The sequence below is a fragment of the Lissotriton helveticus genome, chromosome 7 (genome assembly GCF_964261635.1).
Source record: "Lissotriton helveticus chromosome 7, aLisHel1.1, whole genome shotgun sequence".
Lineage (NCBI taxonomy): Eukaryota > Metazoa > Chordata > Amphibia > Caudata > Salamandridae > Lissotriton > Lissotriton helveticus.
In genome coordinates this window covers 1,441,029,359-1,441,055,779 of record NC_136068.1, presented here as the reverse complement: position 1 = coordinate 1,441,055,779, position 26,421 = coordinate 1,441,029,359, and the positions used below count along the sequence as shown (strand labels likewise).

Here is a 26,421-nt window from a genome sequence, read left to right as displayed (position 1 = left end):
GAGGGTGAAGAGCTTGAGGAAAGGATGGATGAGTGAAAGGTTGAATGGGAGGATTGATGAGTAAGTGAAAGGATGGCTGGATGGGTGAAAGGGTAAATGGTTGGATGGATGAGTGAATGGATGGATGGGTAAAAGAGTGGATGGATGAGTGAAAGGATGGCTTGGGTGAAAGGGTGGATGGATGATGGATGGATGAGTGAAAGGGTGGATGGAGGGACAGATGAGTGAAATGATGAATGGAAGGAAAGATGATGGATAGGTTTGCAAATGGTTGAAAAGAATTGATATGGATGGGCACACAGACGGAAGGACAGAATAAAGACTGAATGATGGATGAAAGAATTAATAGATGACAGAATGTACATTTGAAATGGTGGATATCAGGGCTTTGATGGAAGGATGAATGGTTAGATCCTTGGACAAGAGAGCTCTTCTGGGGAGGGTTGTAATGACTTACTTTGCTTTCTTGGTGTGATAAGACCTTTAGTTCAGAGTGGGAGGTATTTACATTTTCTGGCTACTCCCTTTCCTATGTGTGACTATTCTGTATTTGATGTGTGCTTACGTGTGGGATCTATACATCATGCATATGACATTTTGAGTGACACCCAACTGCTACTTGAATGTTACACTCGTAATTGTAAATGTTTGCATGTTTTATTTTAGGTGTTAGGTTATAAGGAGAGCCTCACAGTGCCATGAGCTGTGCTTGAGATGTATAATGTGTTTTTAGCAATGGGCAAGGTGTCAAAAATAAACCATGTGATAGTGTATCGACAGTGACTTCTTTAAGAAAGCTGCAGGGAAAAGCGCCTTTGAGACTTCCGTCAGCTAGTGCAACTCTTTGCAAATCCCCCATAAGCAAAGTCAGATTCCATATTTTAAGTTCCTCCTGCTGAAACACCCATAAAGTGTTCCTATAGTGGGTTCATCACAGCAATCCTCCCTTTAGTTCACCTATGCGTGCCGCTTTACATCTCACAATGGCAGGCAGATATGAGATGCTAGTAATAAAGTCTATCCGAGCAGACCTTCCTGACCGCTTCTCTCACCAAACATGCCTGCGTAGGACCAGGAGTTGTAAACAAAATATCAGACTGGACAACCCAGTGTAGTAACCATATAAATAGATTATTATCAGATGAAATACCACAAAAAGATCTGCACAGTTGCTCAAAGCTGCACACATACCAAAAAACCAGGAAGTGCAAAATTGTCTCAACTTAATATAATTTTTTTTTGACTTGTACTTAAGTGGTTGTCTATTTACACACTTTTATACTATCGCGCAACTTCCTCTGTCTGTAAAGCTTGCCTTTTGTCCCGAAGTTTTGTCCTGAATTTTGACATTCTGTCCTGAATTTTTGACCCTTTGTCCTGAATTTTTACACTTACTGTCCTGAATTTGCACCCATGCCAGTCGGTCACCCTAGTGCCATCCTCTGCATGTTGCACAGCCAGTATGGCTTAAAGTAAAAATAGAAAAGCGTGAAGATGCGGCCAGCGCTGACCGCGTTATAACACATTTTAATTATTTGCAGTGCAACATGTAAAAAACAAATGACAAAGCCAATTGATCTCGCATAGGCGATATTTATTAGCTTTGCCAATGTTTGTTATAGCAGCTGTCTCTATTGTGCTCACTGCTGTTCGTCTCAGAGGTAGGCGGCACCTGACATCCGCCCCGCCCCCTGAATGACTAGGTGAGGCTGTGGAAGTCTCTACTGTAAACCTCTTAGATTAGAACACCTCACATCGATCAAGAAAAGGGAAACGACAAAAGGCCAACGCTGACTTCTTCGCTCAAGTGTGACGCGCGAATGTAGGTGTGCAATTACAGCTCGACAGCAAGGTACGGACATTTACAAAGTAATTTGGTAGTTTGCGAGACTGTGAGAACCCTCAGCAGCTTCAGAACATGCGAGATTTGTTTTCATTCACAGTTCAAACGAAGACTGTTTTATCGGGGATTATGGATGCCTTCATATTCGTGTACTCTCATCCTCAAATTTACTAAATTTATGAATGAAGGGAGAGGGCAGGGTCCAGGGGTGGAGTTTTTCCGTAGATGAAAGGTGAGCAGGCTTGCTCAGCAAAATCTAGGTGTAAACAGACAATATCTCAACTCGCAGCCTTAGTCGGTTCACGCAGCCTTCCATCCTTCTGAGGGTGAGAAAATAAACACAATTTATGTAGGTCTTAGTTACACCTGGTCGTAGTGTTTTGAGACGAAATAGTTCGCAAACTGCGTGCTTTATTTCTACTTAATATGTCGTCTCGATGTCGTTGAAAATATACAGCCCAAGAGTCATTTTGACCAAAACCGATTCATTTTATGCTGAAATTCATTAGACTCGGTGAATATTTTGGGGGCTTATAAAATGTTGTGGCTAGCGATTTTTTTCTACGTTTTGGGTGTAATGTAATGCGAGGCCTCATCTTTTTAAATGAGGGTCACTTGTGAGTCCCCATCAAAATACCGGAAAAGACCAATATCGAAAACTATTATCATTAGGGGAGAGGATGAGGCGTAACGGCCAGAACTACCGATTTTGGACTTGGGGACGCAGGATCTAATCTCGGCAGAACATCCTGTGATTCTGGGCTGTTATAATTAATCTCCCCATGCCTAACCCCAAAAAGGGACCTTGTGTAACGTAGCAGGTGCGCATGTAAAGCGCTCTGATAACTGAGCGCTATATAAATCTGTATTAAAAAAAAGAAAAGAAATAAAAAGAATCAAGCAGTGCTTTAAATGGGAAAAAATAGGTGCAGGTACTCATTAGAATAGAGGTGTGGCAAGTGGGCGGAGCTACGGGCGGGGCAAAGAGCACTATATGATCGTACATAATGACTTCTGTACCAGTTGCGGTACAAAAGGGGGTGGTGATGGACGGAGCATCTGAACCAATCAAACACTCACACCCAGTCAAAAGATCTGGGTTTGATCCATCACCGTTCTTTAGCCCACTCTGCCACCCCTGTTCAGACATGGCTATATGCAAATCAGTCTGACCCTGTGCCTCATGGGAACAGTCCAGCCCGAACTGTCAAGCCATGCCTTCCCTGGACCGGAAACAAGCTTTCGAGGACCGGTTTCTGGCATTACAGCCATCTTCTGTACCAGTTGCAGCACGTCAAAACACACGAGGAATGTGTTTATGGCAATAAAACAGCTTAACCGATTGCACATGATGCTCCTCCGAAGCAGAGCGAAATCTGCCCTGCAGGAGAAACCTAACCTGCGCCTGCCGTGGATTTATTTATTTATTTAATGTGATAACTCCACTAAGCCCACACAACAAAAAATAGATGGAAAAGATTTCATGCCATCTTACGTGCTCGGCAATATAATGACTTTAAAAATTTCGTTGAACATAAATGCATAGCCATGTATTTTCAAATGAGTTGAAACTTACAAAACAAATTACAAAGAACAATATCTTGGCTACATTGCAATGTAATCCCTTCTTTATCCATTTTTTGTTGGGCGAAGAAAGAGAAAAAAGCAATAAACTGCCGTTTAGATATACTGTGGGCCAGGCGGGCAGCCAGAGCCAAATTTCGGGGGGGGGGGGGCTGAAAAATATTTCAGGGGGGGGGGCTAATTTTTCCGAACTTAGACAGAGTGGCTGTAAGAAGGGGTGAACACATAACAAAAGCTTCATGAACTACTAAAAGCCTCATTTACAACTAAATGACCTGTTAAGTACCAGGGCCGGACTGGCTACTGGTCAGTTGTGTGTGCTGCCGAGCAGGGGGATGCAGATGAATTCTCCGTGGTATGGGCGTATTTCGTTGATGGGGACCTGCGTGCGCTTTGAAAAAAAAAAAGCAAAACGAATTTCGTTTTGCACACACAGGTCCCCATCAACGAAAGCATCCCCCTGCTCGGCAGCACACACAACTGCCTGGTAGCCAGTCCGGCCCTGTTAAGTACTCGGGTGGGGCTGCAATTAGATGCTCGCCAGCCCGCGAACCTTTCTTCGCCCAGGCTGACAAACACGACGGGGGGGGGGGGGGGGGGCTGAAGCCCCGTGATCCCAATGGGTGTTGCGCGCCTGCTGTGGGCATTGGTGTGACTGGTCAATGAACAAAACAATGATTTACCATTACCAGCACCTGGGAGCCTGTGCCAACTGCCAAGATAAAACAGAAGACAGAATAACTCTGTAATGTTCAGCTTCTTTTGTACTAGCTCTAGAAACAAGTTCTGCCCTTTTGCAGACCTTGACCCCAGGAGGGAAATGTTATCGCCGTAAACAATAGAGCACTAAGCGGAATACACAAGCGCACCACCACTCGCTGACGCCAACTTTAACTCAATTTCGTCGGTGTAAGCCTGCCTCACACACAGACTGTGGGCATTGGCAGGAAATGGAAATACACAGCTTACACTTCTGATTGTGACACACGTATACCCGAGCCGCTGACTCCCATAATAACGACAAGCATGCTGCTTGCAGCAAATGACAACATCACGGTACCGGTACTCTAACCTGTCTGTGGAGAAGTGCCGGTACTGTGGGTAAAAAAAATCGGAAGTGCCGGTACTCAGTACCGGTGAGTACCGGCCCATTTAAAGCACTGGAATCAAGCATTACACCTGGAAGAGTACGCGATTTTTGCACCAATTCAGCGTGGTATTTTTAGAGGGATCTGTGTAATGCGTAAATTAATGTAAATTATTTAAGACAGCAAAGTTAAAAACGAATGTGTGAAGAGCTGTGACGAAATAAAGTGGAACTGGTATTCAGGTCTGACGAAACAAACATACTGCTTGTTTGGGAAAGAACCTTATTCTGGGCCTGGGCTGGCCCTTTCCCTGTATTGTAAAATAAAGTTAAAACGAGTTTACGGCGCCTTTTTTAGGGGGAATGCTGATGATAAACTCTACAACACATATGGTTGGGCCTACATCTGTTTACGTCGTGTGTTTATAAATATGCAAAGTAGGGGTATGGCAGTGCTGTAAGCACCCCCAAAATAGAATGTGAATGAGCCATAAAGATGCCTATACATTTTGATTTCAATCGTGTCACATTTGTTGTGCATTCATAGACAGAGGTCAAATTTCAGGCTATATGTTCTGTCAAAATGCTGCTTATTATGTAAAAACAAAAATTTGTGTTTATTTTTCTTTCTCTACAAAGTGAAAATGTTGTCCCACGAAACTTCTGTTGGCAGCATAGCCTAAAGTTTATAAAAAGAGCGCACAGAGGGTCGTCCACTCTGTGGAACTGGAATCGAACTTCAATTTACAAGAAAGGTTTATTTTTTACCTTTGCAAACGTCATTTTGTCACACAATTACATATTAAATCAAAATTTAGCCCAAGCACAACATTATATCAAAAGGTACTACTTTCTGCAAAAACAACTAATCACTCGTATATGGAATGTGACGCGTGCACGTGTTATTGTTACATTTCCACATCACCTCTACAGTACCTGTGTCCTTGGCTTATCTTGTTCTTTGAAGCCTGGATATGCTCACTCCCTACACGCCTACTTCTTCTCTGCAAGGCCTAACCTCCCACATCTGGTGCCTCTATGCTGCTTATCTACATATTTTTTCAGAGATTTATCCTTGCAATGCGGGCCTGTGACTATCCATTCTGCTGTGTGTACATATAGTTCTTTATTCTACTAAAGCGTGTGTCTACTTCCCTCCCCCCAGATCCCGACTCCATTTGTGATTTCTATTCTACAACTGAAGACAGCTAAGGCTTGTATTTTTCTTTTAAAAAGTACATAACAAGAGGCTTTGTAAAGTAAACTATGGGACTATCACGCTGGGGTACAAGGAGTGTAGGAGGAAAAGCTGCACAATGCCAACACAACACAATTTTAACACCTGTATAGGAGCTGTACAAATTATTTAAAATATATCAGCAGTTAGAAAAGCACCGTTTTTGGCAATTATAAAGTAGGATGGGAATGGACATTCTAATATGATAAAAACAAATTGAGACACTTTACTGGGTGAAGCACAAATGTTACATATTTGGGAAATCTGATTTCCACTCATCATTTGTGTGCTATATAGTTGTCTGTAAAACTGTACGTCTGTGCAAATTTAATGGCCAATTATGTGTTCTCTGTAAATGACAGTGTCCTACCACACAGTGTTTTAGTAACATATGTGCGACTGTGCTCTAAAATACACCACAGACGACACACCACACCTTTACCACTCTTTTGTGGTATGGACGTTGCTCATTCACTACACTTGTTCTTAGTGTGATGCTTAAATTATCACAATCCTAATGACTTCAGTGATGTAACATTGCAGCACCCCTAATCTGAAAATTGTTCCAGCACCACTGTAATTATGCAAGTCAGAACGGACAGAGTTGACAGTACAGGCACAACCCTGTTCTTTCACAAAACATTAAGAAATGTTTTATAAACATGGTGGAATTGATTGGTTAGCGATGATACATCAGCATTCCCAGCTGAACGGAACGCTGATCATGAGTTAACAGAAGTGTGTGGATTTGAGCTACTGCAAATATAAAGCAGCTTTTTAAAGCACACAAGACTCTTTGCCCTGAGTTTATTGAACATTATATTGAGCTTACAAAGCTGGGCTATTACATTACTTGATTGGCACTTTGCACTTCTCACTTCAGAAAGATACAAGAAGCCTTTTCAGTATCTGGAAATAACATAGAACACAAAGACAGATAGATGGCTTACTCCTGATGAAACACATGTAAATGTGTCTAGGACGAAATGTTGACGCTTTATCTTTTATTGTGTCTAGGGTGGGCCTGCGGAATATGGCGACTCCGCATTACTCTTGTAGCGTTGAGTTCCGGCCAAATTCCTTCCATCGTTGCGTATCAGAATATTTTCATGCAAGGCTCCAGAAATGTGAGCTCAAGCGAGATTTGGCATCCTCTAGCACCATTTTCTAAAGTGGGCGATCACGGTCAGAGGGTTGCTTATCAAGAAGATTTGCTGCAGCTCAAGTGAATTTTCTACTTAAGCGGCAGCAAAATCAACTCAAATGGCCACGTGCTCTTGTGCATCTCATGGTGTCGTTTACGGAGATTTATTTTGCACTGCTCAAACTACTGGTGCTAAATTGCAGCACAACATGTATATTTCCACCTGTTGTTTTGCGGAATTCTGCCATGTGGAACTCCGCAAAGTGACCCAAAAAATCCACTGCGCTATGCGGAGTTCCGCAAGCGGTGAAGTTCATTTGGTCATGTCGTTCACTTTGATTTTCAGTGCCTTGTGTTTTTCCCAAACTGTAAAATCAGCACAAACTGCACTATGTTCGGCGCAAGAGGGCCCTGCTTCTTTTCTTGCCACTCTTGTAGATTTTCTACCCGAGTTGCAACTTTCTCAACGTGAACGGAAGGTTTCTCGATGCGGGTGGTCGTGCCCATACATGAACGCCCACGTTGAGAAATCTGACTGCCTGCATTGAGAAATCTCGCTGGGAAAGGAGGATTTATCTCGCTCACGCTTGCCAACTTGACATTGGCTAGCACGACGGAGGAAAAAACTCTGCAAGTTTTTTGGCACTTTGCAGAGTGCGGAAAACTCTGCAAACTCAGTGAGCAGAGTAGAGTTAACCGCCCAGGCCTAGTTTGTATGTAACTCTGCAGAATTAAGTTCCGCCCCCGCACCCACTTGTATCGTGATTAGATAGCACACGGGGATCATTGCAAACCTGCATGAGTGCCATGGTGAATAACTGGCTATACAGCTTTAAAGTAATTTTGATTTCAAGGCAATATGTTATAGTGTTTTTACCACTAAAAGTACCAGGGCATCTACACTTTATCATTGCTACTAATAGTGGCTTATGCAGGCACACTCCTTGTATGTCTGCCTATAAATGAATCCCAATATATACTTGTGTATGGTTTATCATACTAGAAAGCACAGCATCTAATATGTAGGTCACAGCTTTGTATTTATATGTGGCATCGCTCAGTGAGTTAATGCTGTTGCTGAGTTCCTTGTCCCTGATTTGGTCACATTTTACTGTATCACAATTTGTGTTCTGTATATATGAAAAGGCATTTTTGCATTGGAAAAAGCCACATTTTGAGAATAGGGCCGTTTTTGACCGCAAAAATGCTTTTGTACATATGGCCCTTAATTTGTTATTTAAAGCCACATTGCATATTCAGCAGGTTCCTAATTCCTTCAGAGGCTCTTTGCTTCACTTCCTTAATAAAAGGGTGACCCTAATAATTATCTATTAATTGCACTGCTAAAGATTGAGGCAAACACACACCCTATTATCCCTTTAGGTGAATTAGAAAGCTGTTGAATCTAAGCAATCAATAACGTTTCTATCAAAACAGGGTTTAATCCTACGTTTAGCATAGCGGAGAGTGTTGTAAACATGGTGTTTATTGTCTTTCTGGTATCCTGATGTTGGGAGGAGGGGGATGGGGATGGCGAACTTGTTCACCTGGTACATATACTATTGTACTGCTGCCTTCGACAGTGTAGACCATTTTCGTTTGGAGGGAAAACTTGCTACATGGGGTATTTCATATGTTTAATAAGTATCGCCTCCCTTCACTCAGACATTTAGGTGAGGGTAAAGGCTGGTAATGGTACCAGAGTCTCAAGATGAGGTCACATCAATAAAGGTCTGAAGAATAGCTGCATTTTGGCGGTTGTATGACAATACCACACAGATGCCTTTACCACATTTTAATGTAATTGTATCCTAATGTGCCTTAACCACTACACACCCTTAAACTGTAAAATTATCCCTACCCCCCTTTACCACTACCTACACTTAAAATGAATATTTTTTTTTTCAATTTTTAGGGGAGGGTACAGAATCCACCATCACACTTTTTTAATTTACTCCTTAACTTCTTCTACCACTACCCACCCCATAGCCCTAAAATGTCCCTTACTACTCTTTACCACCACATAACTCCATTACCATTACCACCCTATAGCACTACCCACCTCTAAGTGCTAAATGTAGCCATACCATTATTTGAGTATACATACACTACACTCACTTTATCATGCGTGGTAGGGGCATACTTGCGTGCCTAGAAAAGGTATCATTGTAAAGACTGCTTCCTGCCAAGCCTAGGAAAAGTCAAGGTCCTTCAACAACTCTTTCAGTGGATGGTTCTGTATATTATGAATGAAACTAGTATTCATCTTGAGAGGTCGTTAGAAGGGTTATGTGTCTATAATACAGTTAATAAACTGGATGCTAATACGTCCAAAACAAAGATCCTCGTATTTGGTTTAGAAGAAATAAATGAACTAAGACATGGTACCTGAGTCCGACTAGATCTGGTGACAGTCATAGGCTCCCCTAGATCTCATCTGTTTTCCTTGAAGAACGAGTGTACCACTAAAATTGTCTCCTCATAGAGGATGTATGTATAGGACACTACTCCGTCCTTCTGATTGATCCCTACTTAGTCATAAATACCAAGTTAATTCCAGTTCTTTCTTGCTTTCTTGCAGCCAGGAGGTTTTCACTATTATGGTGACTAACAGTTTGGACCTTAAAAAAAAAGTAAGACCAAAAGGATTTCTTTTTGTTTATCAATGGGCAGGCCAGTTAAGAAATGCACTTGGGCTTACCAGACAAGACCCAGCATGTCAGGCTGCATTTCTTCTTTTTCTTTTTTTCTTTTAGAACATTTCTTTATTGTGATTTTCATAATACATGAAATATAACGGTAATCAATACAAAGTACCTCACTTCAACATAAATACTAAAATATATACGATTCCTATAAGGAATAATGAGATCGAAAGAAAGAAGAGAGAACATTACAAAAAAAGAACAATATGAAACAGAAGAGCCATCATTCTTAACCAGCACAGTTTAAGCAATGCCTAGTGTTAGAAAGGCGACCCCGGGGAGGCAGAAGATGTCTGACTGACCACCCCTAGGTCCACCTCTCCGTCAAGAAGTAGCCGAGCGTTACTGAGAGGCCTCCTGGGTGAGGGCCCTCTCCTAGGATCGCACAGCAGAGTAACCACACACTACAAATGGACACCACACCAGAGGTCGAGTTCGTAAGCTTTATCAGGAAATAAAGGCTGCTGGTTCTCAGCGATATGTACAAGCAGACCGAGGGGTCTGTAAAGTCTCGCAAGAGGGGATCAGGGTAGCGGGACAGTCTCGGTTGGGGTGTAGGAAGAGATACCCTGCGCACAGCTCTCAATCCTCGAGCCGGGGGTTCCGAGAGGTTGAGCCGCGGCAGCGCCAGCAGGCTCTCAAGATGGTTCGGCAAAGGTGGGCCGCGGCAGCGCCAGCAGGCTCTCAAGATGGTTCGGCAAAGGTGGGCCGCGGCAGCGCCAGCAGGCTCTCCAGGTGGTTCGGCAAGGGTGGGCCGCGGCAGCGCCAGCAGGCTCTCAAGATGGTTTGGCGAAGGTGGGCCGCGGCAGCGCCAGCAGGCTCTCAAGATGGTTCGGCAAGGGTGGGCCGCGGCAGCGCCAGCAGGCTCTCAAGATGGTTCGGCAAAGGTGGGCCGCGGCAGCGCCAGCAGGCTCTCAAGATGGTTCGGCAAAGGTGGGCCGCGGCAGCACCAGCAGGCTCTCAAGATGGTTCGGCAAAGGTGGGCCGCGGCAGCGCCAGCAGGCTCTCAAGTTCTCGTAAGGTTCCAGGAAAAATTAGTTCTTCTGGGGTCGGCCGTGACAGCGTCAGCAGGGCTTTCCAGTCCAGGATACAACTGACGTCCTAATCCAGGGCTGGCCCAGATATAGGACTGGAGTCCTTTGATGTCCGGACCCTCGCGCCTGGGGGTCAGAGGGGCCGGGATGATGGTGTCCAGACACCCAGCAGGGGGGTGGAGCCAGCGCCCAGGGAGGCCGGGGGCGATCGAAACCAGGCGTCCGGGGACGGCTGGAGGGCCATCGAAACACCCTTCTCTCCGGGATCTGTCGAGTGGCCACTCGACCACCTGGGTGGATCTTGGTGCCTCGATGTCTGGGCTGTGCTGAGGCCTGGGCCGGGGCCGAGGCCACGTGGTTGTGACGTGGTGGGCCCAAGATGGAGTCGGGCACAGCCGTGTGCTTAGGTCGTGAGGGGCCCACGCTGGAGCCCGGTCGGTAGTGGGGGTCCGGGATGGTGGCCGGACCAGCAATGTTGGGGCGTGCAGTGTCGGGCAAAAGGGCTGTCCGATGCTGGGTGGAGGGCCGATGTCGACCTGGGCCCACCATGCGGGAGGGGTAGGACCACGCCATGAGGCCGGGTCCAACACGCGTCCCCCCCAGCTGAAGGCAGGGGAGAGTCACCCATCTTCTTGGGGTTTCTCCTCGCCGAGGTGGAAGAATCTGGAGAGGCCGTCAGCATTGGCGTGGTCGTTGCCAGGGCGATGCTCCACAGTGAAGTCCATCCCTTGCAGTGAGATGGACCATCGCAACAGTTTCGGGTTCTCGCCCCGCATCTGCATCAACCACCGCAGGGGCCGGTGGTCGGTCTGGACCCAGAAGTGGGTGCCGAAGAGGTAGGGCCGGAGCTTCTTTAGGGCCCACACGACGGCGAAGGCTTCCCTCTCGATGGTGCTCCAGCGCTGTTCTCTGGCTAGCAGCCGCCGGCTGATGAAGGCAACGGGGAGGTCGATTCCCTCAGAGTTCACTTGGGAGAGGACCGCCCCAATGCCGTGCTCCGAGGCGTCGGTTTGGACCACAAACTCTCGGCTGTAGTCGGGGGCCTGGAGCACAGGGGCGGTGCACATGGCAGTCTTTAGAGTCTCGAAGGCTGCTTGGCACTCTGGGGTCCAGCACACCTTCTGGGGTAGCTTATTGGAGGTCAGACCTGTGAGGGGCCCCACAATGCTTCCATAGTCTTTGATGAAGCGCCAATAGTATCCGGTGAGCCCCAGGAAGGCTCGGACGGCTGTTTGGGTGATTGGGGGCTCCCAGGCCCGGATGGCGTCAATCTTTGGCTGGAGGGGAGCCACCCGGCCGCTTCCCACCTGGTGCCCCAGATACGTCACGGACCCTTGGCCGATCTGGCACTTGCTGGCCTTTATTGTTAGTCAGGCCCGTCGGAGGGCCGTCAGGACCTCCCGGAGGTGGGTCAGGTGTGTATCCCAGCGGAGGCTGTACACTGCAATGTCGTCTAGGTAGGCGGCGCTGAACTCTTCTAGCCCGGCCAGCACTCTATTCACGAGTCTCTGGAAGGTGGCCGGGGCGTTTTTCATGCAGAAGGGCATCACCTTGAAATGGTAGTGGCCATCAGGGGTCGAGAAGGCTGATCGCTCTTGTGCTCCAGGGGTGAGGCCGATCTGCCAATACCCGGCCGTGAGATCGAAGGTGCTGAGATACTTCGCAGCCCCCAGGCGATCGATCAGTTCATCCGCCCGGGGGATGGGATGGGCGTCGGTCCTGGTGACGGCATTCAGCCCCCGGTAGTCAACACAGAACCGGAGCTCCGGGGGCGTGCCGGGGGCGGCGGCTTTAGGGACCAGGACAACTGGGCTGGCCCACGGACTGTCGGAGGGTTCGACTACCCCCAGCTCTAGCATCTTGGCCACCTCGGACTGGATGCAGGCCCGAACTCGATCGGGCACTCGGAAAGCTCGGTGTCTTACAGGTGGGCTGTCTCCGGTGTCTACATCGTGGACACACCACCGGGTGACTCCAGGGGTGAGGGAAAACAGATCTGCAAACTGCCCCAGCAGCTGCCGGCAGTCATGGTGCTGCTCCGGGGTCAGGGTGGAGGAGAGCATGACCCCTTCGATGGAGCCGTCCTTCTCAGTGGTGCTCATGAGATCTGGCAGTGGTTCGGAGTCGTCTTCAGCTCCTTCATCGGTCGCTAACAGCAGGCTTAGTTCAGTGCGGGCAAAGTGCGGCTTGAGCCGGTTAGTGTGTAGAACCCGGAGGGGGTTCCTGGGGGACTCCATGTCCACCAAGTAAGTGACGGGGCTCTTGCGCTCCACCACTTTGAAGGGCCCCGTCCACTTGTCCTGGAGGGCACAAGGTTCAACCGGGGACATGACCCAGACCTGCTGGCCTGGTTCGAATTCGATGGACGAGGCGTTCTGGTCATACCAGCGTTTCATCTCCTCCTGACTGGCTTCAAGGTTGGCTTCGGCAAGTTCCCGGAACTTCCGAGTCTGGTTGCGGAGGGTCAGGAGGTACTGGTAGACATCTGGTGGAGCACCTCGGACAGCCGTCTCCCAGCCTTCTTTGACCAGGCTGAGGGGGCCCCGGACCAGGTGCCCATACAATAGTTCGAAGGGGCTGAACCCCAGGGACTTCTGGGGTACTTCGCGGTACGCAAACAGGAGGCAAGGCAGCAGAACATCCCATTTGCGTCGTAGTGGCTCCTCGACGCCCTTGATCATTCCCTTCAGCATTCGGTTAAACCGCTCCACAAGTCCATTTCCTTGGGGGTGATACGGGGTGGTGAACTTATATGTGACCCCGCACTGTTGCCACAGGGATCGCATATACTTGGAAATAAAGTTTGTGCCCCGATCACTCACGACTTCTCGGGGGAAGCCGACTCTGGAGAAGATCCCCATTAGGGCTCGGCCTACTACTGGGGCCGTGATGGTTCGGAGGGGGATGGCTTCCGGATATCGGGTGGCATGGTCCACCAGCACGAGGATGAAGCGGTGCCCTTGAGGGGTGCGGGGGTCCAGGGGCCCCACGATGTCTATCCCCACTCGCTCGAAGGGGGTGGTGACCACGGGAAACGGCTGGAGCGGGGCTTTGACTTTCCCCCCGCTCTTCCCGCTGGCTTGACAGGTTGGGCAGGATCTGCAGTGATTGTGCACATCGTTGCGCATTTTCAGCCAGTAGAAATGAGTCACCAGGCGGCTGTAAGTTTTGTCCTGCCCCAGGTGCCCGGCGAGGGGCACATCATGTGCTAAGTTCAAGAGGAAGTCTCGAAATCGGAGGGGAACGACCAGCACCCGGCTGGCCCCTAGTTCGGCAATCTTCTGTTCACTGTAGAGAAGGTCGTTGTCCCAATAGACCCAGTGGGACCCCGTAGGGTCTCCAGCGGCTTGAGCGGCGGCTTGTCGTCGAATTCCCTCGAGGGAGGGACAGGTGCTCTGTTCTTGTCGGAATTGTTCGCGGGTGGGGCCACCTTCTTGGCGCCACTGAGCTAGTTCCGGCAGGTGGCCGAGCTCGGTGATTTCCTCATGGCTGGGCCCCTGGGGGCCGGGTTCAGGGTCCGTGTCCTCGGGGACGGCGGGCGGTGGAGGTGTGGGCCACTCCGGCTCCTCGATCGGGGCTTCCTCCGTTGAGGGGGAGGCCCGGGCGGACATGGAGCGGGTGGTCGCACAAACCCACTCGGGAAGGCCTAGCATCCCCAGATGCTCTCTCCGCTCTACGCCGGCCCAGAGGGAACTTTCCAGGTCGTTCCCGAGGAGGCAGTCCACGGGGGCATCGTCTCGGACAGTCACTTTCAGCATGCCCGACACCCCTCCCCACTCGAAGGGGATGCGGGCCATCTGGCACAAACTTTCAGAGTTGTCAGCCGACCGTACTGGGCACAAGACGTTGGGGAGAATTTGTTCTGGGGTCACCAAGTGGCAGCGGACCGCCGTCACGCTGGCTCCAGTATCCCGGAGGGCTTCGGCCCGGCGTCCATTGATGGTGACCCATTGGCGGTATTTCTGGGTGTTACCTGGGATCGGGTCTCGGGGGATCATGTCTCGATCACCCAAGCAGGCTAAGATCATGGCTGCGGGCTCCCACTCGGCCTGCTCGGTGTCGTCGCCCTCTTCTTCGCCTCCCTCGGCACTCAGGGCGGCGGCCGCGATCTGGCGGCTCGGGGGACCGGTGGTGCTGAGTCGCTGGTTCATCGGGCAGAGAGGGTCGTTCGCATAATGGCCCTGTCGCTGGCATCTGTGGCACGTAACATTCGGGCGGGGCCCGGGTCTTGCTGTGGGGCCTCCCCTCCAACCCAGGGATGGCGACGGGGAGGTAGGGGATAACCCCGCAGGGGTGTCTCGGCCCCTGCTCTGGCCTCCTCCGCCGCCTCGGGGTCGATGGTTCCCCGGGGATCCCCGGCCGTAGTCTCCCATCGAACTCCAGGGAACTCGGTTGCTCACCCATCTATCCGCCTCGACAGCGAGTTTTCGTGGCTCTGTCAATTTGCTGTCGAGGAGGTGCTGCCGGAGTTCGACGAAGCAATTATTGGAAAGATGCTCCCATAGGATGAGGTCGACCAACTGCTGGTAGGTGGTGACCTGGCAGCCTCTGATCCACCCTTCGAAGGCTCTGCTGTAAAAGTTCACGTACTCCACCCAAGTGGTACCGGGGATTTTCTTACAGTCTCGAAATCGCTGCCGGTACATTTCGGGGGTGAGTCCGTAGCGAGTGAGGAGGGCGGTCTTCATGTGTTCGTACGAGGTCATCTCGGCGTCGGGGAGCTCTAGCAGGGCGTCTCTCCCCTCGTTGATGAACTTCCCCCATAAGCCGGCGCCCCAGTCTTTGAGGGGTACTCGATTGGGCGGTCATGGCGACCTCGTAGGCCTTGAACCACTGTTGGATGTCGTCGTTCTTATAGTATTCTTTGACGACCTCCTTGGGTATGTGCACCTTCGTGTCCCCCGGCGGGGGTGAGGCCTTACCCCCGGCGGTGCCGGTTTCTGTTGTCTTGGCCTTGATTTCCAGTTCTTTGAGGCCGCGCTCATGCTCGAGCACGAGTTTCTTTTCTTCGAGGTCTCGTTGTCTTCTCCTTTCCTCTAGGTCTCCTTCCAGCCGTAGTTGCTCGAGGGCTAATTTCTTTTCTGCCAGCTGTATCTCTCCTTGTCGGAGTCGGGCGAGCTCCAACTCGTGGAGCCGGTTCCTCTCTCGTTCTTGGGCGTCTCCGTGGGGGAGGCCCGTGTCCAGGTCTGCGGTTCTTTCCCTCGCTGGGTTCGCGTCGGTCTCCGGGCGTCCATTCGGGCCAGGGTTGTCTTCATTCTGGGGCGGCGCGTTATCGGCGTCCGCCCAGGCTTGCAGGGCTGATTTAAAATCCTCTTTGGTGTTGAGGCCCGTGGTAGCGATGCCTCGGTCCTTGCAAAATTGTTTTAATTCCTTGTGGCTGTAATCTTCCATCTTTTCTTTCTGGAATTCCGCTGTCGGTCTGGTTTCCTGAGTAGTCATGGTCGCGGTGTGTTTTTCTCGGTAGTGAGTGAATTCCTCTCCTGTACGATCTGCGTCGGCTCGGATCCCGTCGCTTGCCACCAATGTTAGAAAGGCGACCCCGGGGGAGGCAGAAGATGTCTGACTGACCACCCCTAGGTCCACCTCTCCGTCAAGAAGTAGCCGAGCGTTACTGAGAGGCCTCCTGGGTGAGGGCCCTCTCCTAGGATCACACAGCAGAGTAACCACACACTACAAATGGACACCTCACCAGAGGTCGAGTTCGTAAGCTTTATCAGGAAATAAAGGCTGCTGGTTCTCAGTGATATGTACAAGCAGACCGAGGGGTCTGTAAAGTCTCGCAAGAGGGGATCAGGGTAGCGGGACAGTCTCGGTTGGGGTGTAGGAAGAGATACCCTGCGCACAGCTCTCAATCCTCGAGCCGGGGGTTCCGAGAGGTTGAGCCGCGGCAGCGCCAGCAGGCTCTCCAGGTGGTTCGGCAAGGGTGGGCCGCGGCAGCGCCAGCAGGCTCTCAAGATGGTTTGGCGAAGGTGGGCCGCGGCAGCGCCAGCAGGCTCTCAAGATGGTTCGGCAAGGGTGGGCCGCGGCAGTGCCAGCAGGCTCTCAAGATGGTTCGGCAAAGGTGGGCCGCGGCAGCGCCAGCAGGCTCTCAAGATGGTTCGGCAAAGGTGGGCCGCGGCAGCGCCAGCAGGCTCTCAAGATGGTTCGGCAAAGGTGGGTCGCGGCAGTGCCAGCAGGCTCTCAAGTTCTCGTACGGTTCCAGGAAAAATGAGTTCTTCTGGGGTCGGCCGTGACAGCGTCAGCAGGGCTTTCCAGTCCAGGATACAACTGACGTCCTAATCCAGGGCTGGCCCAGATATAGGACTGGAGTCCTTTGATGTCCGGACCCTCGCGCCTGGGGGTCAGAGGGGCCGGGATGATGGTGTCCAGACACCCAGCAGGGGGGTGGAGCCAGCGCCCAGGGAGGCCGGGGGCGATCGAAACCAGGCGTCCGGGGACGGCTGGAGGGCCATCGAAACACCCTTCTCTCCGGGATCTGTCGAGTGGCCACTCGACCACCTGGGTGGATCTTGGTGCCTCGATGTCTGGGCTGTGCTGAGGCCTGGGCCGGGGCCGAGGCCACGTGGTCGTGACGTGGTGGGCCCAAGATGGAGTTGGGCACAGCTGTGTGCTTAGGTCGTGAGGGGCCCACGCTGGAGCCCGGTCGGTAGTGGGGGTCCGGGATGGTGGCCGGACCAGCAATGTTGGGGCGTGCAGTGTCGGGCAAAAGGGCTGTCCGATGCTGGGTGGAGGGCCGATGTCGTCCTGGGCCCACCATGTGGGAGGGGTAGGACCACGCCATGAGGCCGGGTCCAACACCTAGTGTAACCCTCCCCACATAAATCGTCCACCCCACAAACAAACATATTACGACACAACCCCCAAGCATATCATCCCAGAATCTAGTCCTGAAATGAAAACACGCCAAACCCCATGCTATTGATTGAATGAAAAAGAAATAGTCCAATGCCAAAGGAAAACAATCAATGACCACAAAGTCTCATGAAGGATTCCAAACCCCACCAAAATCATGAATTTGATCTTGAAACCTGTAGATTCTACATCATATGTTGCCAGCCTATAAAGCTCAGCTATCCAATCTTAATGCATGGGCATCTGTTCTGTACACTAATGCCTCAAAATGCACGTCTTAGCCACCATAAGGGAAGTTGACATCCATCTACACCAATGGGAAGTTGTATTTTCCAAATCGACAGTCATGCAACAGAGCCATTTTAGTCTGACACCTTAAAATGAATAAAACTAGTGAAACGTAGGTGTTTCCCACATATAATGCCAATATTGTATCTAATACAGGGCATGACAAAGTATGTGGTATATATCACATGCAACCCGAGAACACCTTCAACATGTGCAATGAGAAAAAGATGAGCTTTGTACAATTTGAAAGGAGACCAATACCAATTATGTATAATTTTAAAATAAGCAAACTTTAAGCGAGCTTCTCTGAGCGAGCGGGCATGATACTTTTAAGATTTTCTTCCAGTCAACCTCTGAGTATTCCACTCCTAACAGCTCCTGTCAGTAGAATTTTGTCGCAAAACAAGTACTAGTATAAATTGTCAATAAGTATTTGGTACATATTAGCCACATCACTCTTGGAAAAACCCCTTAGACTAAGGTAGCCCAAAATCAGCGAGTTGAATCGGTTCTCACCCTAGTTTACCTCTCCAGCAATGCAAAGAAAGTTCCCATCAAGGAGGTATCCAATTGTTTTAATTCCCAGTACCTCCCATAGAGCCCACCTAATCGACTTTCCATCTTAAGTGATTACCTCATTGCACCAAAGTGCTGCGTTTTTATAAACTGTACTATTCACTATCAACAGTGGACGCAAATCTGTCCAAGTGGGCCACACAGCCCTTATGGTCGGAGGACAAAGTAGTTCTGCAAACACATGATAATTGTACAAGATACCTAAACCCACAGGAGTCTGTAGTATTCTGCTCCTCCCATGCCATCCAATGTGGCTATTTAGTAACAGGCACCAACAGATAAGCCAGTTGCGATAAATGTTGAGCCTTATAGTAAAGCTGCATGTTACGAAGCAGAAGCAATCCTTATCTGGAATCTTCATTTAACCTTGACTATTTAAGTCATGGTTTTCTTCCTGCCAGGATAAACCTTTTTATGCTCTGAATTATAGCGTGAAGGATACGCACAGGAATAATCAGGGGCAACTTACTAAAAACATATAGCGATAATTATCGCTATTGCTTGGTTAGAGACAAAAATTTACCGCAGAGCTGCGGCGATTTTTACCGCAGATAAACCTTGGTATTACCAAGGTTTATCGCAAATGCGATAAAAAACGGCCGCAATGCATGAATATCGCTGAAAAGTCAGCGATATTCATGCATTACCGAGCTAATGCTCTTAGCCATGTTATCCACCTCCCATTGGATAACATGACTAAGAACTGCTCAGGGCAGGTGTTAGCTTTTCGAGATATTCGCGCTTAGCTCGAATATCTCCAAAAGTTGGTAATAGGAGATAGCGATGTTAGCGACTGTTTCCAGTCGCTAACATCTTGGCACGCCCACTTTGCATGTCATTAGTGATAAATATCACTGACATGCAAAGTGGGGCTCAAGATGGTCGCTATCTCCTACTAGCTGTCGCTAACTGGTGTTAGCGACAGCTAGGTAATAGGGAGATCATTTTATCTCCGCTTTCTTGGCTTTTAAAGCCAAAAAAGCGGAGATAAACCCCCTTGATAATATGCCCCATAGTTCTTTCTGGGAACCATCACCAACTTAACTGTCTTTACCCTTCCCCAAAACGAGACCTGTGAGGGGGAACATCTCAGAAAGTCCTGTTCCATCTTATTCATCAAAGGCTGGGTATTATCAGCCAGCATATTTTCTAGATATCTATTTCTCAGCAGACCTAGAAACTTCAAACCTGAGGTATTCCATCTGAGACAAACATCGTCTTGTATGGCTCTCTGATTCCTACATGTGAGTGACATCACCTCACACTTCGACCAATTTATCATATACCCAAAGAAGAGAGAAAAAGCCTCGATTAGAGTCTTGAGTTGAGGGACAGAGGAGGCTGTCTCACTCAAAGTCAATAGTATAACTTCAGAGTGTAATAAGATCTTGCAAGCAACAACAGGAGTTCTACTCCCTGAATAAATGGAAACTGACGGATTGCCGCCTACAATGGCTCAAATGCTAAAAGGAACAACAAAAGTGAAAGCTGCAATTCTAAAGTACTGCCACCAGGAAAAAAGGCACAAGTAGGGAGCACCCTTAAGTGCTTGATGTTCCTAGACACATCTAACATTGGAAAATAGATTAAACGCGAATCCGTGGCATAATTATTAGTCCTCGATAGAAGACATTGGCTTTGTTGCATTATGGGCATACATTCTTCCTTATTTAGTGTTTAAATCAGTCATGAAATCTCAGTTATTGCTGACGCCGCAAGTTATAGATCTTGCGGATACAACCAAAAGAAACAAGCAGACGACCAAATAGAGTCATGTAATATAATAACAAAGTAGTATAAATAAATACATTTGCTGCTATTGTGCTGTTAAACTGTTTTGTTAACTAAACGGAATTTGCTTAAATTTTTTTTATTTGATAGCCTTACTAACTGCACAGATCATATGAAATTATATTTAATCACTAGTATTTCTCATCCACCTGTTTCTTTCCCCTCCGCAGTCCACATTACATTTTCTCCCCATTGGCATGTAATTCTTCGCCCCGTGCTTCTGGGGGGAAAAAACTCTCTTTTGCACTATTTTTTTATTTACAGATTCAAATCTTATTGGTAAATAAAAAAAAAATATACCCATGTAGTATTGTATTGTAGCAGGATGCATGTGCGGTGCACTTTCCTACAAAATGACACGCCCACAGTGCTGGCCTAGGTCTTCTCTGTTTTTAGGTCGAGCCTATGACATTCCGAAGGAATGTAAATAGGGGAGAATTCAAGTGGCCAAAAAAGTTCTCAAACCATCGGAGAATTTCAGGCGGATATCCAACAGTTCACGCGAAGACAAGCACACAAGCACGCGCATTTCCCCACAGGCTTCCCCATTGCATCACCACATCAAAGCCAGCCATCTGTTGCTTCCCCAGCGTGGTGCCGCCAGCAGCTTCACTTCAGGCATCCACTCCCCCGCCCCCTACTTCACACTTCTCACGGCCGCCCGTTTTCCCCCTCCCTCCTGTTCATGCTTCCCCCATCCCTTTACTACTCTGCCATCTGCAGGCAGTTTTCGCCGTCTGATCAGCACTCTCTACTGAGTGCCGGGCCCTGGCATTGCCTTCACTCCGTCGAGGCCTGCGTACCTCACAGACAGCCCTGGCCAGTTTGACAATGTCCTTACACCCCGATCACTTTAATAAGTAGAACCTTATTATGTGCGATGCCCACATATCACCCGATACTGTTGAGCATTTTTGAACCTGGAGTTTTTCACCACATTAAAACTCCTTGCGGCGCTTCATTCTCTGGTATGTTTTGCTTTCCCATCGAAAAGTTAGGGCTCACACAATAACAGACAGCACACCCTATCTGCGTACCTTTTTTAGATTATTTACATACCGCTGGACACTGCTGAGCTTTTTCCGGTGCCGCATATTAGTTCACCGGACACTGCTGAACTATTCGCAGTGCTATGTTCTCCATGATCCCCGTGCTGTGCCCTGGGACTGTGCATCTACCCCTGCAGAGAGCAAAGCTTGAGCTGCCGGTCACAGCTCCACGGGGCGGGGGCTCAGTGGTGCATCCCGGCGTCCAGCACAGGACGTCCTCTGGGCCTCCCCTTCCAGCAGGCAGTGTGTCTAACAACCCCAATAACGCATACATGCACACACAGGCAAGCTGCATGCTCGTGTTTTTTGTCTCTGTCAATATTTTAACAGCTGTGACTTTTACACACTTTCCCATGAGGCCCTGATCGCAGTAGGCACAACTGCGCATCATTCTTTGGGTTCGACAAAGAGGCCAAGGACTGGATGAGCCGGTAGTGTGAATGCCTTTATTACAGTGACTGGCAATGTAAGACACTTGACCACTTTTAAGTTCAACTCCAGAGCTCGCTCTCTATGTGCGTGCCCCCATGCACAGTGCGAACTGATGCAGGCCCCCTGCGGCCTCCGCTGACTTGAATTACTTTCAGGATTCCTTGCCGTTTGTTTATTATTGCTTTCCCCCTCCTGCTTCACGTTTAGAGCCACCCCCACCCTCTGAGCACAAACACAGCGTTTCCCTCCCCGCACCCCCTTCCTTTCTGTGTGCATCAAGTGAGGCAGCAAAAGGCCTGGGTACCTGGTCACCCACGGATAACTTTAACACTGCTCAGCCGCTCTCTGGGATGACCTTCGTTTGCACCAAGTCACTACACCATTCTGATGCTCAGGAGGTTGTGTGCCTCTGTGCTGCTGCAGAGCACAGAACTGCTGTAGCAGGGTGGTCAACTGAGGAGTCTGGGAAGCCGGAGTCTGGCTGCATTTTTACATGTGCAGCCATGAAATCTGCCGGACCAAATGGGGCATTCTACCCACATAGGTGTGGTTCTCTTAACTAGAGGGCAGGTGGGGCACTTTGAGAAGCTGACACTCGAGTCAAAAATGAATCTGCATCACCCAAACTGTCCATGGGGCTGGCCGTTGGTAATCTAGATGGGAAGCAAATTCCGCAATGGTGAAAACGTCTTGTACCCGTTGTTGCCGTTGACAGCCACACAGTCAGCAAGCATTGGAGTGTTGAGGGGCCGTTTCGGTGGGCGCAGCAGCAGGAAATACAGTTTGCTGCCAGACAGTGCTAATCAACAATACAGGCCCTGAAAACAATAGAAGGCACCTCGTCCATGAGAGTCAGAGTTTGCAGCCTGCCTGTTGTGTTATTTTGTTTTGTGGTGCTCCAATATCCTCGTGGTCTGCTGAGCTGGCCTGGTTTCAGCTTTGTCAATGAATGCCCGTGAAAACAACCACCACTAGGAGTTGCCCACACCGAGAGCTCATTATTGCATATAGCAGGCCAAGGCTTGGTGGCTACGTGCTCTTGTGAGCCCTAAGGGTCCATTCGGAAGTTTCATAATAATCTTATGCCGCCTGATGGAGATGGGCTCGTGCTGGAACGTAAGACAGCTTCGGAGCCTCTCTTGTCTGCTGCACCATTACTGATACTCTGCCGCTCTTTGCTGTGCTCCAGTGAAAGTAATGCGATCTTCACTTTCACCCTTTTGCTGCTCAACCATGCCTATTGCAGTTCCTTTTCTCTTGCCCAAGCTGCTTTACTCCAGTTTTGCCTTTGCTTAATTGCTCCTTCACACACCTTCCTGTCCTAAATTCTGCTTACTCTTTCTTAATTCCTTCCCTTAGTTAGCATTGCCTTTTTAGCCCCAACGTAGCTCCTTCCGTGGTTTATCCCATGGCAATCCAATGCAGTGCCTCGCACCAGCCAGCATGGCCCTTCTCAGCGTCCATTTAATTGTCAGAGTACTTGCATTGCATGGCGGCTAGTTAGGGATACATCAATAGTCACAATATGGAAGTTCATTCGAATTTGGAATAGCTGCAATGGAAATTGACAAAATACCTCCAAATATTGGGTTTCAATGTATAATGAAATCCTCATGTGCAGATATCACAAGTTGTCCCTTGTGAAGTGCAATAGGGAATTTAGTTCTGTTAACTTTCTTCCTTCTCATTTTAAGACTTGTTGGGTGAGTGTCCTTTAAGTGTTTGTGTTTTTTTTAAACATTTATTTATTTAAACCATGTTGTACAGCAGCGCAAATGCAGTGCAGCTTGGCTAAAATTAACAACAGCTTTCGGCCAAGCTGCATAGATCTTGCACAGGCAGGATCTTTCGGCTTCGCCAATGCTTGTTCTGCTTGTGTTTGACTGACGAGGAGTGAGGACCATATGCTGCTAAAAGCCCTGCATGGTCCTTTGATCTGAATTGAATAATAACGTTGCCATGCACATGCGCACCGAGTCAGTGAAGGGCATTGACTGGCAGTATACGAGTGGATACTCCTTTTATCATCATTCACTCTCATTTTGCTCTCCACTGAACTTGATATGCTGTATTCAAGTAGGTTATTTAAATGGGAATTACCAATCGGTGTTCTAAGGTAGAACGTGCACGTCAGCTGCCATCACACGTAATGTGCCGTCACTCCAGCTGTGACTCATAGGACACGTCACTGTCAAGAAGGGAATAGGCAGCAGAGGCTTCAATGCAAAAGAGACAGTTACCTCTCTTTTCCAACCAAAACCCAATCAGGTTGCAAATGACACTTGGACCTTTAATTGTGACCTCTCGGAGCTCGTGCCTTTATCAGTTTACATTTGCATTAATATGTAAAGCAGTCATTGTGCCTCAGAAGTGTGCCGCTTCTGCTGTCAGCTAATGCCTACACGTCGGCTATCCACCCTGCCATGCAGTGCGCTTCAATTTTAAATTAGCTGAAATGGCATTCATTTTCGAAAGTGATGAGAAGCATTTATTTATCAAGATTTCTTGAGCAGAAATGTACATTTTTTTAAGTTTGTTTGCTGTAGGTTATTAGATCCAATTCAGACAAGTCTTTGTGAACCACCTTCACTTTTTTAATTAATATATTATTACTTTTATATTAGTGAACTGCACATATTATAAAAATCTCAAGGTACACGCGTCTTTAAAATTTTGTAAATGACACTGACTCAATGACACTGACTCAATGACACTGACTCACTAACACTTTGACTCAGACTCACTGACTCAGACTCACTGACTCAGACTCACTGACTCAGACTCACTGACTCAGACACACTGACTCAGACACACTGACTCAGACACACTGACTCACTGACACTGACTCAGACTCACTGACACTGACTCACTAACACTGACTCAGACTCACTGACACTGACTCACTGACACTGACTCAGACTCAGACTCACTGACTGACTCACTGACACGGACTCAGATTCACTGACTCAGACTCGCTTCAGACTTACTGACTCAGACTCAGACTCAATGGCTCAGAATCAGACTCACTGACTCAGACTCACTGACTCAGACTCACTGATACGGACTCAGACTCACTGACTCAGACTCGCTTCAGACTTACTGACTCGGACTCAGACTCACTGGCTCAGAATCAGACTCACTGACTCAGACTCACTGACTCAGACTCACTGACATGGACTCAGACTCTACCGCCCTCACTCTACCACCCTCACGCCCTCACTCTACCGCCCTCTCTCTATCACTCTACTGCCCTCACTCTACCGCCCTCACTCTACCGCCCTCACTCTACCACTCTACCGCCCTCACTCTACTGCCCTCACTCTACCACTCTCACACCCTCACTCTACTGCCCTCACTCTACCGCTCTCACTCTACCACTCTCACTCTTCCACTCTACTGGCCACACTCTACCACTCTACCGCCCTCACACCCTCACTCTACCGCCCTCACTCTACCACTCTACCGCCCTCACACCCTCACTCTACCGCCCTCACTCTACCACTCTACCGCCCTCACTCTACTGCCCTCACTCTACCACTCTCACGCCCTCACTCTACTGCCCTCACTCTACCGCTCTCACTCTACCACTCTCACTCTTCCACTCTACTGGCCACACTCTACCACTCTACCGCCCTCACTCCCTCACTCTACCGCCCTCACTCTACCGCCCTCATGCCCTCACTCTACCGCCCTCACTCTACCACTCTACCGTCCTCACTCTACCAGTCTACCGCCCTCACACTACCGCCCTCACTCTATCACTCTACCGCCCTCACTCTATCACTCTACCGCCCTCACTCTACCGCCCTCACTCTACCACTCTACCGCCCTCATTCTACCGCCCTCACTCTACCTCCCTCATTCTACCACCCTCATTCTACCACCCTCACTCTACCACTCTACTGCCCTCACTCTACTGCCCTCACTCTACCACTCTACCGCCCTCACTCTACCGCCCTCACTCTACCGCCCTCATGCCCTCACTTTACCACTCTACCGCCCTCACTCTACCACTCTACCGCCCTCACTCTACTGCCCTCACTCTACCACTCTACCGCCCTCACTCTACCGCCCTCACTCTACCACTCTACCGCCCTCACACCCTCACTCTACCGCCCTCACTCTACCACCCTCACACCCTCACTCTACTGCCCTCATGCCCTCACTCAACCGCCCTCACTCTACCACTCTACTGCCCTCACTCCACCACTCTACCACCCTCACTCTACCACTTTACCGCCCTCACTCTACCACCCTCATGCCCTCACTCTACCGCCCTCACTCTACCACTCTACTGCCCTCACTCTACCACTATACCGCCCTCACTCTACCACTCTACCGCCCTCACTCTACCGCCCTCACTCTACCACCCTCACTCTACCACCCAACCTCTACCGCCCTCACTCACTCTATCTATCTATCTATCTATCTATCTATCTATCTATCTATCTATCTATCTATCTATCTATCTATCTATCTATCTATCTATCTATCTATCTATCTATCTATCTATCTATCTATCTATCTATCTATCTATCTATCTATCTATCTATCTATCGCCCTCCCTCACTCTATCTATCTGTCTATTGCCCTCCCTCCCTCTATCTATCGCCCTCCCTCTATCTATCTATCCCCCTCCCTCTATCTATCTATCACCCTCCCTCTATCTATCTATCGCCCTCACTCTTTCTATCTATCTATCGACCTCACTCTATCTATCTATCTATCTGTCGCCCTCACTCTATCTATCTATCACCCTCACTCTATCCATCTATTGCCCTCCCTCTATCTATCTATCT

General features: G+C 49.0%; 1 protein-coding gene across 2 annotated transcripts in view; it reads left to right on the top strand.

The window, feature by feature from the left end:
- Positions 1 to 1,743: 1,743 nt before the first annotated feature.
- The window catches only part of LOC144770342 (histo-blood group ABO system transferase-like), a 652,215-nt gene continuing 627,537 nt past the window's right edge, over positions 1,744 to 26,421 (top strand). For both annotated transcript variants that reach the window (XM_078654796.1, XM_078654794.1), the window contains exon 1: positions 1,744 to 1,852. The gene's annotated coding sequence lies outside the window, so the exon portion shown is untranslated. The remainder of the gene's footprint in view (positions 1,853 to 26,421) is intronic.